The sequence below is a fragment of the Protopterus annectens genome, chromosome 5.part0 (genome assembly GCF_019279795.1).
Source record: "Protopterus annectens isolate FY-2018-M chromosome 5.part0, PAN1.0, whole genome shotgun sequence".
Lineage (NCBI taxonomy): Eukaryota > Metazoa > Chordata > Ceratodontiformes > Protopteridae > Protopterus > Protopterus annectens.
The window spans coordinates 1,954,913,645-1,954,935,386 of record NC_056735.1 but is presented as its reverse complement, the minus strand read 5'-3'; positions in this window follow the sequence as shown (position 1 = coordinate 1,954,935,386).

The following is a 21,742-nucleotide window of genomic DNA, read 5'->3' as shown; positions in this document are numbered from 1 at the left end:
CAGACAAATGTTAGGCATCTGTGTATGTAAGGCTGTGAATGGCCATGACCTATCAGTGTAGCTGTGTCAGTGTTGTGAACAACATACAGAATGGGCTGTGTGTGTGAGGTGTGTGACATATGTGCACAGTCTGATGGATGATACCAGCAGTGTCACCACTAGGTGAACATCCCTCTACCCATAAACTATTACCTAGGCTGTGGTCAACATTATGGACACTGTGTAAGGGATGGTGCTGTGCAGTGCACCCCCTGACATGGTGACATCTCCAGGCCCCTTAGGTAGTCATCTCAGGTACCCATGTCATGTCAGGGTGCCATCCATGAGCACGGAGATCACTGGCCAGGCATATACAGCACTGTGGTGACCAATATTGGATCACAAACCACCTGTAAGGGGTAATGGCTATGCATGGATGTGCGATACCAGCCTTCAAAATCCACACCTCCACTATCCAGCATGCCGTCTACCTTGCAGAAGGACATTTGCTACACCATGATGATGGACATGCTACATGTCCATATCCCGAGCTATATGACATATGTCATGGACAGCCACCATCCTAATACTAGGATCGCCACAGGCTGGACAGATCCCTGTGCCATATATGTGACATACTCCCGCCATACCATGCAACACTGTCCATCAAAGCTGCAGATGTCATCCTAGTCATACATGCTGTGATGGCCGCATGGTAGATGTATCAACTGACTGTATCAGTAATGTGGCACTGATGCAGCTTACGGTGGCACAATGGCCATCTGTAACAGCGAGGAAAGCGTGCCCGCACATGCTATGGTTGATGACCATCCCTGCGAATGTCGTCTGACTATCCATTGTCCCATGTCTATCACATGTGTAATACAGGCGATCCGTGTCAGGATGTTGAACAGTTGTACAGTGCTGTGTAGATGTATATGGCAAAACACATGCATGTACAGGTGTCCATGTGTATGTGTGCATTGTCACTGCTCAAGTCCATTCTGGCTGTGTCTGTGCTGATATGTGACATATACACAGCATCCAGGTCAACAGTAGTACCGTGGACACATCGAGGCATGTGCAGATAGGTAAGAACACAAGTGCAGGCAAATAGACATGCCCACAGCAAGACAGCATTTACATGGAGTATGAACACTGTAATGAGGTGACACACATATATGGTGATGATATCCAATGCATAATGGGTGTGACATGCGTGACACAAACACGTCAGTCATGTCAGTGTCATGGTGCTTTGCAAAGATAACTGTGCAGATGCAGTAGATGTCATAGAAATGTATGTGCAGCAGTATCTCTGTACATCTCTGAAACTGTGACCTGTCACCATCATTATGTTCAGCCATGTGCCACAGCATGCCCAGCAGCGGGATGACCTGTGGCAGGATCTACGCAGGAGGGTGAACGATGTGGGTGGCTATAACCGCACCTACCAGCAGGTGCGCAGACACTGCATGGATCTGATACAGCATGCAAAACAGCGTTCCACTGCAATCGCTGGGGAACAAGGTGGAACAGGTGGTGGGCCACCAACCCAGCCCCCACTCACACACACCGAGGAGCTACTGGCCAATCTGGGGACACCTAGGGAACAACATCCAGAAACACTAGCTGCCATTGTGGAGGTGGGTGTCTCCCAACCAATGAGCCTGGAGTTGCCTGGTAAGTCAGTAATGCACATATGGCTATTATATCCCATGTAGTTGCATGTGTCACTATACATAATGTAAAGTAACAACATATGCCAGGTATGTGGACACACATGCTGCATACTACAGTATGCTACGTTGTGTATGCACACATGTGCATACTATATGCTATTACACAGGTGAATGTGTGCACATGCACAGTGCAACCTGTGGCTGTCATACAGTCATGGATAATGTTCATACTGGTGTGTCACCCCTATACAGGTACCTCTGGTGTGCCACACAGACATGGGTCCGTTGCAGCTGAGACTGTCATCATATTAGGAATGTTACAGTGTAGATCTATTTGCCATGTGGCCAGTTAACACTTGCACACCTGATGTTTGTTCCAGTCACGATATGCAGGTCGCACCACCATGCATTCACACATGCCACCCATGTGCAATATATTCAAATGTAATGATACACAGACTTGAAACCACAGTACTTATCATTGCGACATGTGTGGTCAGCTGTGCATACAATGGTGGAGGTGTTCTACAATGGAGGCATATGTAGTATGCATTGGAACAACATGTGTGGTACGCACCCAGTACCACACAGTGAGCTGTGATATGGGCAGCCCACAAGTGTCACCATTGTGTCATATGCCCCTGCATTGGGTGCACACATTGTGATGTGCCACCTGACATGTCCCAGACATGTAGTGTTCTGTCTGCAATATTGTCACACTATCGCATGACCTATATCCCACATACCAAACATACAACCCGTTGTCTGCATAGACCTGTGGAATGTGACATATCTGACATGTATGAGTGTATGTCATATGGGACCACACAGACATGTGGAGAAGATGCCCATCACAAACAATTGGCCAACACATGTGCACACATGGCCATGGGGGATGGCCAGAGACATGTAGCCACACAGTACTTGGGATGTGTATACACCCTGTTGCACATTGTCTACATATGGTCCAATTATAGCCTTAGTTGATCAATTATACAGTTGATGTGGTACACTGGACAACCTAAAAGCCTGTGCACAGCTACTGGAGGTGTCACTGAAGTCTACCATATATGATCTGTCGAACATCACAACTGTGTTGTAGTTATGGCTATGCAATTTTTACATATTATGTCTTCTACAGCAACATACATGCCCCATGTTGCCATGCAATGGCACAGTGTCTGTACTTCACACTGTATAGCAATGTAGATGGCTCACACTACCCTCCCATGTTATGCATTCTACAGCAACATACATGCCCCATGTCACCATGCAATGGCACAGTGTCTGTACTTCACACTGTATAGCAATGTAGATGGCTCACACTACCCTCCCGTGCTCATGCACATTTGCTAAACATGCATTCTATCTGTAGGGTATACACACAACACTGCAGTGTGAAGCCCATTATGATGCTGTACATGTGTCACGACACCATTGTGTCAAACATGTATGCATGTTAATGGACATGTCAGCAGGTTACATGTCAAGGTCACGTCAGCCATGTGTACTGTTATCACATGTCAGCAGGTTACATGTCAATGTCACGTCAGCCATGTGTACTGTTATCCTGTTCTGGGCCACATGGTGTATCACGGGGATGCATGCATACTACCATGATTGCATGAACTGCATGGCTACTGATATGACACCTGCTTGCTGTAGTTTGCACCCCAGGGAGGTATGCTTACTAACACTATTAATGTCTGAGCTGCATACCCTCTGCTGTATCGCAGGCATGCTGCATGCCATCTGACAAATCACATGCATGGTGTGTCTATGTGTGTGCGTGTGTGTGTGTGTGTGTGTGTGTGTGTGTGTGTGTGTGTGTGTGTGTGTGTGTGTGTGTGTGTGTGTGTGTCTGTGTGTGTGTGTGTGTGTGTGTGTGTGTGTGTGTGTGTGTGTGTGTGTGTGTGTGTGTGTGTGTGTGTGTGTGTGTCTGTGTGTCTGTGTCTGTGTGTGTGTGTGTGTCTTTCTGTGTCTATTGTACTTTACCATATTTCTTTGTATTCACAGGTGATGTAGGTGCGTTACCCTCCTGCGGTCCATCTGATGTTAGTGTCCCCACAGATACTAGCGGTGATGAACATATGCATGAGGTACAGGCAGGGTTGTCAGGGGCTGAATCTGTGCCAATGGTTACCATCCCAGCTATGTCCTCCTCTTCCCCGCACACGGTTCTGTTGCCAACACATACCGCATCACCGGTGGCCATAGAGGAAGGACAGTCAGTATCTGTTGGCGTGGAACAGGAACGTATCGTGGCTACAGAAGGGGTGTCTACACACCATGGTGTCAGTGTAATGACTGCAGATGTGCCACACAGGCATGTGGCTGGTGTTGCTCGTAGGAGGACCTCTGGCAGACATGCACCTGCAGGACAGAGTGCAGCAGCTGGTATCACCAGATGCATGTTCCAGACTGTAATGGTGGCACAAGCACATGCTGAATGGCAGAACAGAGAAGGGCAGAGGCTGCAGAGGGCTGCTACCCATACCCTAAATGACAACATCCAGGCATTGGCAAATGATCAACAGCAGATTGCTAATGTTCTGGATAGGCGACTAGGTGAAATGGTCAGAATCCTTGACCGAGGCATGGCAATCCGCGAGCGGGAGATGTCTGTGCTGGAACACCTGGTAGGAGTGAGGCGTAGGCCACGTGGATGTAGGCCAGCAACACCATCTAGTGTAGGTCGACGTGGGCGTGCCACCTCACATGCCCGCTCCCATAGTGCCGGTAGCAGTAGCAGTGCAGCTGCTGCTGCGCTGTCAACACCAGGACACAGCAGGCCACGTGTACGTGGCCCTGGATGGTCTCAGCGGAGACACGGTTCCAGCGGACATGTGTCGTTGGACAGTAGCCACTGTGTACCTCCACCTGGTAGTGCCCGTGCAACCCCAGGCAGGCACAGGTCACATGGCTGTGGACGGACACAGTGAGCTGTACAACCTGCACTGTACAATCTGGGGCTGCCAATTATACCCCATGTAGGCATCACAAATGGCAGAACTGTGTACACACATACACACACACACAGCAAACACAACTGTAGGGCTCCACAACATCCACATGCATTCTGCACAGACATGTCCAGTCAACTCACCAGCCCTTACACACACACATGATGTTATCCATTGGTGCAGCCTATGCCCCTGGCAAACATATCACCCTGTGCATATGATGAAGCCTGTGCCGCATCCCTGTCATCCACACCATCGATGCAGGGTTATGCACAAATATTCTGATGCACAGGGTGAACAGCATTGTGAGAGGTGTATGTAATACCTGTGTATGCATAGTGAGGGATGTGTATGTTGCAGTAGTTGTGTGTGAATACTGAGTTGTGTATGTGACATAGGTTGTGTACTGTCGACATGCACCAGTCACACCATGTAGTGCAGGTGCAGCATGCATTTTGATGTGTTCATGGTATGTGTCTCGGTTAGATCTGTAGCACCATGTTGGTTGTGATACCCTGGTTCCCTCCTATGGTGTACTTGCATGTGCCTACAGGTAGCAGTGTCTGCAGTCCCCCACGTGTAACTGTGGAGTACACACAGGCATGTCTGGCAATATCAGCATGCTACATGTACCCTCATCCTGACTGTTGCACACACAAACATGACACAGATGTTCGCACATATACTGCACCTGACGCATGTGGTCGGTGCCACAGGCTACACTGGACAGAGACGTGACATGCATAGCAGGACACATTACAGGTATGGTGACATGGTGCAGGGGTTGTACACAGCGGCCTGGCCAATGATGATGCGAGGTGTCACTTGGTAGCTGGAGGCCACACTGTGCAGCAGTAGGACCCTGTAACAGTACGTGAACATGGCCGCATTCACGGGGTGTACACCACTATAACGCACACCCCATAGTGTGCAGCTGAGGACCCTTGCCTGTGTGGTCATCACCCTCACAACCCTCACAGTACTATGCACCCCCACAACATGTCACAGAGAAGGGACACGCACAGGTAGCCAGTATGGCTGGGACCTATGGCATCAACAGGGTTGTGCAATGCATCACCATTACGGGTTAGTCAACACGTGGGGCCAGTGATAATTTCCCACCGTATATTAGCATACACACTCACACTAAGCACCAGACATACAAACAGACACACGCACACTGTGGTGACCACACATGTGTATACAGACAGCCGATGTGTGTGATGTATCTCACCGGTGAACGTCATGCTTCCCACACTGACATATGTACAGGTCTCTACAATGGTGTACAGGGATGTTTAGCAACTGGGACATATTCCCTGCGATATGTGGCATCCCTGGTCACACATTTGGGCACACATGGCAGTGCTGGGAATGATACATCTGCCATATGATGACACGTTTGATGGACATGCAGCGGTATTGATTGCATTATGTGTACCAATGCTATATCTGGCAAATGTGCTGCTATATACACACAGGAGGTTGTAGGTGTTACAGGTGCCATATGACATATAGTTGTTAACACCTGACCACTGTGTATGCATTATGTCAGCACCGTCACGTAACAGCGATATAGCATACAGTTAGCACATGGCATGATAGGATGGTGTGTGATACAACTGTGAGCCACCCCTGCACACATACATCTAGACAGGTGGTTCACCATGTTATGTACACACATCCCTCCATACGTGCTGTTTGTATGTCACCATATACAGATGTCAATGTTGGGTCTGCATTGCGTCTGCATGTCGTAGGTAGGTGCAAATATGTTACGGACATCGGCCACTGCACATGCATGTTTGCTGCATGCACATTACAGATGTCACATGTGTCTCCTGTTGCCATGTTTGTATGCATTGCTACTGTTGGACATGTGTGTTGAAATACATAACACATAGACTGCGGTATGATATCACGGTTGTCACAGGTGACCAGTACAAGGGTATGTGTCCCGGTCAACACTGCTACCCCCTGTAGTGTGAGCATTCAACAGACATGGGCCCACCTTCAATTTGCGTATGTAGCATTGATTAGGCCAGTGTTATGCACGAGGTACATCAAAGGCCATGTATGTATGTGTTGTGTGTGCAGTCCATGCACACATCCACACAATCACATGTATGACATACCCAGACGTGTGTTCATTGGTGTACAGCAACAGTCAGGTGTCACAGCTGTGTAAGGGCCATGGTATGTCGTGAGCCGACCTGTTCATGTATACTGGTATCATTGCAATGCATAACACCTGTTGGATCCCTGTTGGTACGTGTGTACTCTGCACAGCTGGTGTACACCACTGTACAGCCCAGTGGTCATGTGTCACATGGCGTTGTGGGACCGTAAGGCTGTGTAGTGCTGCACCAATGACATGGTGCTGACATGACAGCCACAGTGTACACCGCGGTGTGTACGTGTGTGACCTGCACCTGTGACAGCTGTGATGGCAGCTGTGTGTGTACAGGTCACTGCATGTGTGACCGCCTTGTGCGTGAGGGCAGTTATACCTTATTGTGCCCTTCTGTGTGTACACTCCATCTGCATGCAAGATTGTCCTTTGCAACTGCTAAGTGTGTGAGCATGCCCAGTATGCCGTTGTTTAGATGGACACACATTACATTCCACTCTGCGCCCTTCCGTGATTAGACTCCATGTGCATGCAAGATGGCTCTTTGCAACAGCTAAGTGTATGAGCATGCCCAGTACGCCGTTGTGTAGATGGACACACAGTACATTCCACTCTGCGCCCTTCCGTGCTTAGACTCCGTGTGCATGCAAGATGGCCCTTTGCAACAGCTAAGTGTATGAGCATGCCCAGTATGCCGTTGTGTAGATGGACACAGAGTACATTCCACTCTGTGCCCTTCCGTGCTTAGACTCCATGTGCATGCAAGATGGCCCTTTGCAACAGCTAAGTGTGTGAGCATGCCTAGTACGCTGTTGTGTAGATGGACACACAGTACATTCCACTCTGCGCCCTTCCGTGCTTAGACTCCGTGTGCATGCATGATGGCCCTTTGCAACAGCTAAGTGTGTGAGCATGCCCAGTACGCCGTTGTGTAGATGGACACACAGTACATTCCACTCTGCGCCCTTCCGTGCTTAGACTCCGTGTGCATGCAAGATGGCTCTTTGCAACAGCTAAGTGTGTGAGTATGCCCAGTATGCCATTGTGTAGATGGACACACAGTACATTCCAAACAGACGTGTGATACTAAGCATGTGGGCATGGCCATTGACATCCTGTATAGCCATGGTGGTCATCCAGGCATCAGATGTCCAATTTCAATGTCGCGATGGATGCCTACACTGAACACACTTGTTGCTCTCTCGAAGGGTGCACTGTCTGTGGCGCATCCCATATCTATTTAGTGTTGTTGTGCTCCGTAGATATTTAGTTGGCCCGATGACAGCACTGGCGTGTTTGTGTACGTCTACCTTGGGGCGGTAATATGCTTTCAGACCGCTCACTCTCTAAACATTCCCTATCGTCTTTTTGCCTGCGGATGATGTCACCCACCTATAAGTATGCCTCTGGGAGTGCTGTGTTCAGTAATCTCGGTAGCGCGTTCTGTAAATGCGTAATGCTGTAGTGTGTTAGAGTAGGTAGGTGTATGTTCAACTCCCGGCCCTTCCAAGTGTGTGTGTGTGTGTGTGTGTGTGTGTGTGTGTGTGTGTGTGTGTGTGTTACCAGCTGCCTGGGGACACAGTAATGCTTTTAGATGCCTCACAACACATACATTCCCTATCGGCATCTTTGCCTTTGCGGATGATGTCACCCACTTACAAGTACGCCTCTGGGAGTGCTGTGTTCAGTAATCTCGGTAGCGCGTTCTGTAAATGCGTAATGCTGTAGTGTGTTAGAGTAGGTAGGTGTATGTTCAACTCCCGGCCCTTCCAAGTGTGTGTGTGTGTGTGTGTGTGTGTGTGTTTTCAGCTGCCTGGGGACACAGTAATGCTTTTAGATGCCTCACAACACATACATTCCCTATCTGTGTCTTTGCCTTTGTGGATGATGTCACCCACCTACAAGTACGCCTTTGGGAGTGCTGTGTTCAGTAATCTTGGTAGCGCGTTCTGTAAATGCGTAATGCTGTAGTGTGTTAGAGTAGGTAGGTGTATGTTCAACTCCCGGCCCTTCCAAGTGTGTGTGTGTGTGTGTGTGTGTGTGTGTGTGTGTGTGTGTGTGTTTCCAGCTGCCTGGGGACACAGTAATGCTTTTAGATGCCTCACAACACATACATTCCCTATCGGCGTCTTTGCCTTTGTGGATGATGTCACCCACCTAGAAGTATGCCTCTGGGAGTGCTGTGTTCATTAATCTTGGTAGCACGTTCTGTAAATGCGTAATGCTGTAGTGTGTTAGAGTAGGTAGGTGTATGTTCACCTCCTGGCCCTTCCAAGTGTGTGTGTGTGTGTGTGTGTGTGTGTGTGTGTGTGTGTGTGTGTGTGTGTATATATGTGTGTGTGTGTGTGTGTGTGTGTATATATATATATATATATATATATATATATATATATATATCTTTGTAATATGTATGTGGATATTAGCACCTTTGAATGTGCTGCATTGTCTGTACATGTTCACCTTGGATGTATCTGAATGTGCGATGGCTCTGTGATAGTGCACATACTGTGTGCTGTAGTGATCCTGGGTTATAATTGTGTAGTGAACAGTTATTTTGTTGCTGGGTATTACCAAGGACATTGAAAACAATGATAGTACAGCACCTTTAACCGGTAATGTGCACATCTCAGCAGCAGTCAGCAGTGGTTATTACGTTGGAGGATGACTATGGCTCATATACCTATGTATTACATGGCAATGCTATGCAAATCAGGTTAACATTACTGACACCCATTTATCCACAGGTTGTGTTACAGATCCCATGTATGTCTGTGTATACATTACCAGGTGCAGGACTGGACTATGGTTGAATGCATGGAGGGGTGTCCATGGCCAGGAATGGTGATCTGTACAGCCTGGCAGGTACAGTCTGTGACTGTCCCACAACCTCCAGTATATGGCTGACACATGCTGAAACAGTGTACATGCAGAGACACACATAAAACAAACAGCTAGGGATAACACATACATACACACATTGCATCAACATTGGGCCATGCAAAACCTGTTGTCCCTCACACACACAAATGCATACATGTTGATTGGCTGGTTCACTGACAGGCTCTGGAAATGAAACTACATACCCTGTGCATATGATGACACCTCTGCCACCTCTTGCAAAGTGTAACATTGATGCAGTTACGGACTAACATGGTGCTGATGCACAGGGTGGCTTCATAGCACTGTAATAATGTTACAATGTTGTTAACACAAAGTGTGATTACCTTCTAGGTGTATGTAAGCAGGCATGATAAATTCCAGCTATGATCATCAATGTAGTATAGTGTACAGCACTGTTAATTCTGAGGATGTATTATCCATCCATGTGCCATTTGACTGACATGTGTAGTATTGGCAGCATGTGTTACACAGTGTGCAGTACATGTGAGATGTGTGTAGTACAGTTTCACATGTATCTATATGTGAACATGGTGAGGGTGCACTGTCTGCATCTACATGTATAGTGGACACATTGGAATGGTGACATGCCCTGTATTTCACACTGTTAACACATCATACTTTCTATTGGTGGCCAGTATGCATTATACTACACATATTGTTGTACTTGTCTACACATGTGTGATTGCTATGGTTTTACACAGTGCTGTGGGTGATACTGTTACTATCTGTCATAGTTTTGCATTATGGTAGTTGACACGACCTCAACAGTCTGAATTATCAATTGTTATATGATATCTTCACAACAGTCCCACACATGTAGGACACACAGTAGCATGTGGATCCTACATGCACTATACTATACCAGTTCGCACTGGTATTGACTGCCACACATTGCTGGGACCATTACTGTTTGACATGTAGCCATGTTAGTTACAAGCAAATACAATAGGGATATTCCTGTCCACATCTGGGAATTCATACTGTGGCCTAGAATGCATTCTGCACATGACACAGTTAGTCTACACAAAGGTATCATACAGACAGATACGTGTTATCCAACCCATGCTGTACACCTATAAGGCTAAACAGAGTCATTTATCCACATTTAGTACACATACTAACAGTAACACATAGGTATTACACCCCAATATGTATAATGGGTAACAATGTGTACATATAGATATGTGCTATGTCATTTGTCATTTGATATTTGCATTTACAATGGTATTGTGAAGTACATCACTGTATCACATATGCAATGAGAGTTCTGCATGCATATCCTCCAAGGTGGTTGTACAACTATGATGAATGTCCATTATTGACATACTTTGCTGTGTTTGAACTGTTCTGCAGTATTACACATACATGAACAGTCACTCACACTATGTATATAAACTGTTGTGTGTGTGTCACAGATGACCTAGGCCACAGACAGTTCTGATACATGTAGTTGACAAGTGCGGTAATGCTCCACCAGATGTGTCCAGGCACCAGACCTGTGACTTGGTGACACATACACATGATAGAGTAAGGTTTCTGTATGTGCGTGTGCCTCATTATGGCATTCCTGTTCATGTGTGTGTGTATTTCTGATGTGTGTCATCAGCCACAGTTGAACTGCACATCCGGCATCCCCCACTAGATGACCATGGGGTTGTCCCCATTGCCAAATGTTTTGTACAGCTGCGTCAGATGCCACATATCGGACGCATTGCAGCTTCCAGGGCATCCAGCACACACATTCATTATTACGGGCTGGCCATCACACACAAACCACCACTTAATGGAGGGGAAGCCGTTGTGGATGATGTAGGCCCTGCCACACTCACTGACTGCTGCTTTGATGCATATGTGCATACAGTGTATTGCACACAGTACTTAGGGTATTCCACTATTGTGTGGAAACGACACATATTGCTGCCCAGTACCTTACGGGAATTGGGGATATATACATCATCACTGACATGTGCTGACATGGCATTCATGACCTGGTGCAGTACCCTGTATGCTGATGTTTGTAGAATCCACGTCATATCACCAGTTGATCTCTGGAAGGTACCTGTTGCTGGTATTCTTAGGGCAACACATTCCTTGGTTTCCACTGGGATAGGTTTCCCTCTGTTGGGTCTGTGTGTGAGACATGGCCTGCACAGATCCAAAATCTTCTGCAGGAGGTCTCTGTCCACTCTATAGTGCTCTACTATCTCCAGCTCATGTAGCCCCTGGTAGTTTACTCGGTGCCTGCACACTCCTCTCCGTCTACTCACTGTGTGATGCTGAGCGGCATTCACATTGGCACAACCGTCCACATGTTGCATATGTTGACGTATAATAGCAATGGCAGCCCCTAACATTATCTTGTCTCATTTAAGCTTTTACAGTTTGCACTTCTCTTACTATACTACAGTGTTGCAGTGTGTCTGAGAATAACATGGTGGACTACTGTTTGTAGAGTTGTACGTGCTGTGCTGTGCTGTGCTGGCCTACTGCACTGGCTGTGTAATATACTCAGTCTGATTGTTTCCACCTGCTAGCTGTGGTAGTTCTCCTTGGTTAACTTACTGCTATTTGTTTACCTTCCTTTCCACTGTTTGTGTCCACAGTGAGCGGCACCATACATAGGAGCACAGTGAAGTGCATATCCACTTCCACGTGCGCACACAGGCTTATACATGCGTACAAACACTTACACTGGCTTACACGACATTACATGGGCTTCAACAATCTTACAGTAGCTTACTCGTTCTTCAACTCGCGCACACGGCCTGACACACATGCACACATGCTTACTCGGGCTTACAGGCTTGCACGGGCGCAAACACACTTCACCAGGTTTGCAGGGAACTTCAGTGATATCCATGGCGTACACCGTCAGTTTACTGACTTTACCTAGGATAAATCATAACACGCCTCTTCCACTGATGAGTCACTGACAGCAGACATGTGACACACTGCTCCAATAAGATTACAGTGTTTTATACATACACACTCATGATGTCACCTATCTTCTACGATGATAGTCCCCTTCACCTACTCTTACACTGTAGGGGCTTGGCCCATATGGCATGACAAATTGTGCTTCACTATCCTCAGCCTCAATTGCATAGGATTGCCTACTAATGCTTGGTTACATCTCTGAGTGTGCTCTTCCACACATAGCAACCACTACTCAGTAACCATGTTGTCTTCAGCTTGCCATTCCCCTGCATGACGCAATAATATTTAACTGACATTACAATTTGAATGTATATTTTACATATTTGTCTTGCTTTGTATGCACAGCGCGTACTCGGAGATCAGGGGAGGACAAGTAGAATTTTATTAATTTCCAATGGGAATACATGCCAATGGCATTATATTTGGACATTGGCATGTTTCTTCAACTAAACCATCCTTTATTTGCAGATGACATTGCTCCGTTTAGCTACTTGCAGAACGTTACTCGGTTAACATCCGTGTACATTTCTGCACATACCTCTACTCTTGCACGGACAGCTTACTGTTTCATGTATCGCATATTTTACATCATTTGCATAGCTTTCACCTACAAATGGGGTAATTTGCATATCCTAACATTGTCTGTAACGTTCATTTGAGGGCTGTGTTACGCCCTACAGGATATTGCTGAATAGCTCGGCGGACATCTTGCCTTGCTCTACTCTTACTCTACTCGTACACCGACCAAAGCTTCCTGAATCCTGGCCTAAGCTTTGATGTGTGCTAATATGTCTATTTGTGGGGTAGGCATGGCTGTAGGTATGTTTTGACCTTCTACGTCTGTCATTTATACAGAGCACCTCCCACTTTCATAATTTGTAGAGGTGACAGCCCTATAGGGACTATATGTACAGCTGTGACATTTGACAAGTCCACACGTACTTGCAGTCAATACTAAACTGACTACTTCAGCACTTTTCATACCTTCAGATTTGTCTTGTAGTGGTATAGTCGATGATACTGTTTCCTATAACATATATCTGTTTCTGATACAAGATATGTTATTTTATTACACCACTATACACAATATATGGAGAATTCACAGGCCAGATGCCATCACATTCCTTTTGTGGGACACACCCGCCCTGAGTGTTGTGTTCCTCACAAATGCCAACAGGTGCTGATCAAAACATATTCTGCTATCATCTACCTTATGTGTTCACCGGTATTTGCACTTTCCGTCAGTGGCAGAACTCACATGCGTGTGTGGGAGACTGAACACTGTCTCGGGGACACTGCATAGCACCCTGAGGGACACCTTTATGTTGTTTCTATTAACCTTCCACATTGACTATCACAGGGCATTAGTATTCATCCAGATTTGTCAAGGTACATGCTTTTGACTTATACATGTTTCGTCATTTGTCATCATGTCTTTCTTCACACCTGTCCACCTAATCGCACTAGTTCTGTACATTTATTTAGGTCAGGGTTACCTTCATACCTCTCAACTGTATGAATTTTGGGTAAATGTCCCTAACTTAGATGTCTGATTTTGTTCCTTTTTTAATAATATTGTGCAATGCCTTTCTGGTAATTTAGTGGGAAGTCATTTGGGACTGTGGGGTTAGACAATAATGACAGACATTTGTTATTTACAATTAATAACCCTTGAAACATTTATACTATTGACTGATCCATTATTCTATCCACGTTCTGACTTTGTAAGAGGAATATTTGAGATATTCCCTATTTGTACTTATTTTAAAATGCCTTTGTCCAGATGTCTTATTCTGATTGAGAGGTATGGTTACCATCTTATTCGTACGCATGTATGTCCATGATAATCGCTTACACGACACTAATATAACTCCCTACCTCTTCCACCAATAGTTTACACGATGTGCGGTAGATGGGTTCTTCATTTTAGGAAGTTAGAGGCGTCTGCTATACCCACATAGGTATATTAATCACTCCCATGGGGCGGACCTCATACATCTGTGCCAACTAACAACTAGGCACCTAGGCCCATTATTGCATACCCATGATTCCCAGACCTGACACCCCTCCACAGTAGTCATAACACATGTTTAATGTGAGCGATAATAAATTATGACGACACTTCTAAGCACTATCCACTCTCCGCATGTCGGTACATATGTCTTACATTCTGTCAACCCATGTGTTATTACACTTGCACAAGCTACTGCTGCATGTACAGCTATCTTGTAGTTGCGGATGACACTTCTTTGCGGCAATCATTACAGGACTGTGCATTTATAAATTCACTATTTTTGGAGTCCTGCAAAGGACACCTATATCCATGTTTAAAGAGTAGAACTTACAGATCTGGCACACTGATACTTTCTGGCCAGTAGTTTTGGAAGCTGCAGTGTATTTACCTTAATTGCATGTCTGTTATGTGTATCCATACTAGCTATGGTGTAACCTATTTATGTACATGTGTTATATATACGAGGACATTTGTTTATATGTTTGTTAGGTATATATCAATTGATGTTGTATGTGTTTGAGTGTATATATATATATATATATATATATATATATATATATATATATATATATATATGTATATATATATATATATATATTTATCTCTCTCTCTCTCTCTCTATATATATATATATATATATATATATATATATATATATATCTGTACATTCTTTATTTCATATATTTATTTAATTTAAGTCTGTGGATATATATATCTATACACAAATGTATATATCCATATATAGACATTACGTGTAGAAACCAGCATTCATTTGCTATGCTGTGAGTGGATTACACACACACAGGCGCACTTGCATTTCCTTATTGTGGGTTATGCGCAGGCGCACATGCATATCCTTATTGTGGGTTACATATGTTTACTAAGTCTTTATGCTTGCGTGGGCTTTATTACTTTTGACAGCACCAGTAAAATATCTCTAATCCGGTTAATGGACATATGCGAAACGCACGTTCACCTTTACATATTTAAATGTCTGTACAGCACAGACGCATTCATTACACTTTAACATTATATGTGCTGTAGTCATAGTTGAACCGGGACTGCATTCACGTTGGCCGGATGCTGTAACCACTATACGTTTGGTGTTCTGACTCATTTATATGCATACCCATAGTACATAGCTACATTAACATATGCCTCCCCGCTTCACTTATGTCACAGGCATCCATTCTCCTGCTGGGAAAAATGCGGTACTACATGTTACACATTCCCTATTCCCTACTGCTCTGGACCCAAGCTGCATATTTAATCACTGCAGGGATATTCAGAACCCAAAGGCTTATAGTCCTGACACATACAGGTCTTCAATTGTCAGGGTGTTCATGTGGTGATCTGGGTTAGGCTTGTCTGGCTGGTCAACGGAAATGCCCTGACCGTGTTCAAATGTCAGACAAAGCACATGGACAGGGTGGTCCATTTTAAACATTCTATCTGTGTTTACAGACACAGGTGTTTGGCAGCTTATGATGTTGGCAATACACAATATGGGTGGGGGTGGTTACAATACATAATCCACGGTGAGTGGTGTTCCCATTCACATTTGACTACTTCCTGTATTCATTCCTACGAGGGTTATTATTTTGCACATGACTTAACTATGAATTAACTACGGGTATGCAGTAGTACAGTCAACATATGTGACGCTTTGTTACAGTATAAATGTACGGACCTCTGTAATACTGTGGACTACCCCACATCCTTCACAACATTTCATGCTTATGTACATACTATTATTCAGTGAACTTTCGAAGTTTGTGAGAGCAGTAATTACATCTGTCCCTATTTGTCCACCCATCCTTTTAGGCTTTGTCCAGGTTTTGTTGCTGTAATAGGTTGGGAGGTGGTGTCGGTATGTGATTGAGTTGAATATATACTGTCGATAATTCAGTGGGGAGTAGGGTTACCACTTGTTCCTCTTTGCGAGGGGAGGTCCCACTTTGGACAGTTGTGTCCTGCGATGACACCTAAGACATGGCAACTGTCCTGTGATTTTAAGACAGTAATATATTTCTTATTTTCTTTACTAGTTGCATGATACAGGTATTTTGTATCTGGTACACATAACTATTATTTGGGATAGCATAAGCTATTCAAATGCTATGGAATAATCTTTTATCTTGGCATACACGTGTAATTCTGTCCTTTGCACTGGCCGGGGGTATGCTTTATCCTGCAGATTCTCACATTTCTACAAGGGATGTCCCACCCTGGCCATCTGAACAGGTGGCAACCTTAGTGGGGTGTCCTGCATGGTGGACAGCTGTTCCATCCTGCGTAGTATGTTTTGCATGTCTGTGTGGAAAATTAACAGTACCATGACTACACATACATGTTTTGTCCAGATGTGTACAGTAATGGACACCGTGGTGTGTAAACAACTCTGAGGTTTAAACAGGTTACTTATCCCACGCGGGATGTACACACATTTTGACGGAACATTAATGCGTGGGCATTGGGATTTATATACCTGTGATGGGATGTTTACAAACGTGGGATACATATTTGCAATCCTGACACTGCCTAGGACGATACTTCCTACTACATATGGGGAATACTCGCTATGTGTAGGTGTACGGATGTGCAAGGCTGGTAGCTGGATTTGGTGAACATTCAGACATGGTTGCGGGTTATGTGCTGTACAGGGGTTGTTGCGTATTGCATTTGCATGCATGAGTTCTGCTTTTGGATATCCCGGTTCCGCATATGGCATCCTATGTGTATGTCACGGTTACGTTCATGTGTATAGCACATTTTAATATACATATGTTTGTGTGTGTTTGGTATACAATTTGGACTGTCAGGTTTCTTTACGGTTGTTATATAGCCACAACTACCCGGCTGTGTACTATCACTACCACTGTGGGACTGTTGGTGACCATACCCATGGAGCTAGACGTGTGTATTGGTGGCGTGCTGAAATGATGCGCTTCACTTCCACTGGGTATAACTTCTGACAGTGCAGTACATTACGGACACATGATTTTAAATATCATTTGTTCCATGGACGGTAACTCATATTGTGTTGCGTGCATTTCTGTTTGGTTCTCTATTTTGTGTGGCTGGGAACTGTCTCGCATGCTTTGCATAGGTTTCATTATCCATGGACACTGATAGGTGCGATTACTATTGCAGGCATGCTATAATATTCAGCAGTTTAGGTTGCTCATCGCCAGCCGACATTGACACGCCTCCGGGCGCAGCTTAGTAATGCCCCATGCACTCGTGCATGTGTCCTATGCACGTGGATGTGGTAGCGGCGCACCTTTGTTAATATGCATATGGTGCTACTACACCATTTATACGCCGCACGGCTGGCGCAGGCCTTACACCGACCTTGCGCCGAGCTTCATGAATCCGGGGGGTTGTTTTTTACTCTGAATTAAACAAAGTCTGGACACTATATGGGCAATTTTTGGATGACATGGTCCTTCTTTGTAAAGATATGTAGCCACTCAACCTGTTTTTTGAAATTTACTTTAAATACATCCTATGACCATTTATGTTACCTGGATGTTAAAATTACTGTGGACCAGGTGAATGAATCTTTGTTAGTAACTTTTATAGAAAACCAGCCTACTCAAATGTCTTGCTTCACTACGATAGTTGGCATCCTATTTATCAATATAGTGCTTTTCTTAAAGGGCAACTGGTCAGGTTGTCGAGAATGATCTTGTCATTAGAAACCATCTTTGTGGAAGGGGAACTTAATTGAGGACACCATAAACCTTTTTTGGAAAAAATATTTAATGTGGTGTATGAGAAAAGGGTATGATTTGATAGACCACTACTAGAGATGGAGAGCCAGGAGATGCCCAATCTGAGGTATAATTATACCAATTTTCAAAAAGGATGCATCCACACTTTTAATAACAATTCAGATGCAGTTAGACATATACTAACTGATAACTGGAAAATCTTTGAGATAGGAGAAATTGACCAGTCTAAAATAGGAAAGCATCTATGATCCACCTTTAGAAGGGATTAGAATATTAAAAAATGCTTAGAGTACGTGAACAAGCACAAAATAACTGAAGGTAACAAGTGATGAATGTTCAATTGTTGTTCAATTGTTCAAACATTGTTTGTAATGTCTTTCAATTATAGAAGGTGATAGCGTGTCCCTCTGGCGGTATGGCAAAGTAAAATACACTAGGAAATGTAATTGCAATTCTAAGATGGTTGTTTATGTTGCTTTATGCAAGGCATGCAAATTTTTTCTATACTGGAAAAACTGAAAGGGTCATAAAAGTGAGCATATATGAACACCTGCGAGGTATTAAGAAACATGATTTCTGGAGACACATCCAAAGTCATGATGGGCTTACTTTTTTGTAATGGATATTGTTGAATATGAATTAAGGGGGGGGGGCTTTAAAAATAATATTAGAAAGGAAGGAAATAGAATGGCAGATAAAAATTAATGCTATGTGGCTAAAAGGGTTAAGTAACCAAATTTCTATGAGCAGTTTCCTTAAATTAAAACCAATCAGTTGAAAAAATGCTTTCCATATTTATATACACATTTTTGTTTTAATTGGAATGGCTGAATAAGAACCATAAAATGGATTATTATTTTAATATGCACTGGATTATTAATATGTGTTTTATATTCAATATATATTTTATCTATTTATTCTTGACATATTATTTTAGGACAACTTTCCTCTGATTTAATTAATGTTTCTAATTAAATTTGATTAAGGAGGTGGAGTGTTTCAGGGGTTATAAAACTGTTGCTGTGGTTGTATTTATTACTCTGATTTATTAATTGTTTAAGTGGTTTGAAACATAGCTGGTGACCATGGTTGGTCTAATTTATTTTTTTGCATTCATATCCATTGGATTTAAATGTATTTACATGTCCTTTTGGCTCATTAGTGGTGGCTGAAGATGCTGGTTCTTGTCTCTTCCAGACTGTTCATTTATTTCTTACTTTTCTTCTTGAAAAGATTCCACTACTGTCTTAACTGCTAGATATAATGTTTTGTTAATGCTTACTATGTTTCTTTATCTTTTCTCATAAGTTTGGCATACTTTCCTTTATGTAGGTTCACAATGCTGCAGTACTGCCAGTTACAGCAAACAATAAAGAGGTTAGGTTACACAGTTCATGATGAATGCATATATGTATATACTCCATTCTTATTTCCATATAGCAGATAATCCTGTGACTACAAAGTGTCCTTAAAGGAAATAAGCATACATATCAAGCAGGAATGACTGCCACATTATTTAAAAAAAAACATAAGACAATGGTGTCTAAAAGTGTAACCAGTAGCCCTTCTGCAGTACTACAGTAAAGACCTGTTGGACATTACTCAAGCAATAAAGGAGTAATTCAACAACTTCTATTTCTTTCATTTCAATATTTAATAGGGTGACAGGAGTGGACCCCATTCCTAAGCCTTGTAATAATTAAACTTCATAACATCAGTTTTGTTTCAATATTTGATATTTTCCAAAAGTGCTGTTATCACCACCTAAATGTATCAGCACATTTCTCCCTCTATAGTTTGCTTCAAGATACCTGTACTTCTTACCATATTTAAGCATGCCTGGAAATTTTTTTATTATCCCAGTTATTCCTACTACCACTGAACTGGCTACCTTTAATTCTCATCGCTCTTGTTTCTGCTTGTAAGACTTGATAGTTTATAAACTTTTGCCTGTCAATACATGACACACTAGCCACTAGGTACAGACATTTTTGCAATGCAGTTTTTGTTAGTTTCTATGTATGGTTTTATTGCTTCTATTAATTTAACTCTTGCTAAGAGATGATCACACCTGATAATCACGTCTTCATTTTCAGTAATCCTTTGTGGCTTATATTCTCAATACCTCTCAGCTACCCATATTTTATTATGTTTACAATCTCCATTGTAACAAGCTTGACACATTGTTGCATCTTGCAGTAAAGAAACCCACATCCAATAAAGCATTACAGCTTGCAGTAGGATATGCAACTACTTCTAGTTATATGCTGCAAAATTTACATTTGTCTCCTACCTTTTTCTATAAATTCTATGAACTATCACACATGAGTAAGCTAACAGTAGTAGCTCAAGGTTGTGGCCTTCATCTTTTGGATTATATTCACTTCTCATAAGTCATCTCTACTCCAACTCCTGATCAAAGCAATCTCTTTCCTTTTTAATTTCTCCAATTTTTTTATGGTTTTCAGTACCTTGGCAAGAATGGACCCCTCAATAAGGATACAATTAAAGTTCATGAATTTAGTATTGCTTCAGTCTTTGGCATTTGCCAAGAATGCACATCTCAGCCTCAGCAATGCACACAGAATTGCATAATTCTGTAGTTCATATGGAATATTCAAGTAAATTTTCAAATATGTGTGAACATGATTTTCTTTAGTAGTCATTTTGATCCTGATACTGTTGGAAATGTCACTTTCTGTTTTTGTATCCCGGAATTTTAAAATGTATGTCTTTCTATACATAGCACACTGTAGTTCATTGGTCTAGCTATTTCAATAATTAATTGTGCCTTTAACATTGTTTTTTTTTTACTTACACTTTCTTAACTGTTGTTATTAGATGATCCATAGGATCCAATTTTATCTTTGTTTTCAGCAATCTTTTATGGTTCACATCTCCAAATGTTTCTTACCTACCTGTATGTTATAATACTTACACAATCCACAATTTAACAGTCTTGGTACAAATTGTGTCTTTCAGCATGCAGACAATTGGTCATAAGTATATCACAGCCAGCAGTAATATGAACACTTTTTTTCTGGCTCTGTACTGCAGAATATGTATTTCTCTGTATGCCCCATTTTTTTCTGAAAATGTTGTAAGCCAGCATGCATGTAATCCACGGTCATGAGCTGTCATTATTAACTTTCCAGCTTTGGCTTTGAATTCAAGTCTTTTTAATAACTCATATGTCAAATCTCAATAAAAATGTGTCAGTTCCAGAAGTTCACTATACCTGTCAAATCTCAATAAAAAGGTGTCAGTTCCAGAAGTTCCCTATACCTGTCACTATAATTCTAAGCTATTTTTCTGGTCTTAATGTTTATGTTCTTGTTTGTTCACATTTGTATGATTTATGTGTCTGCTCTTTTCCAAAATGCTTCTGCTACTGTGTA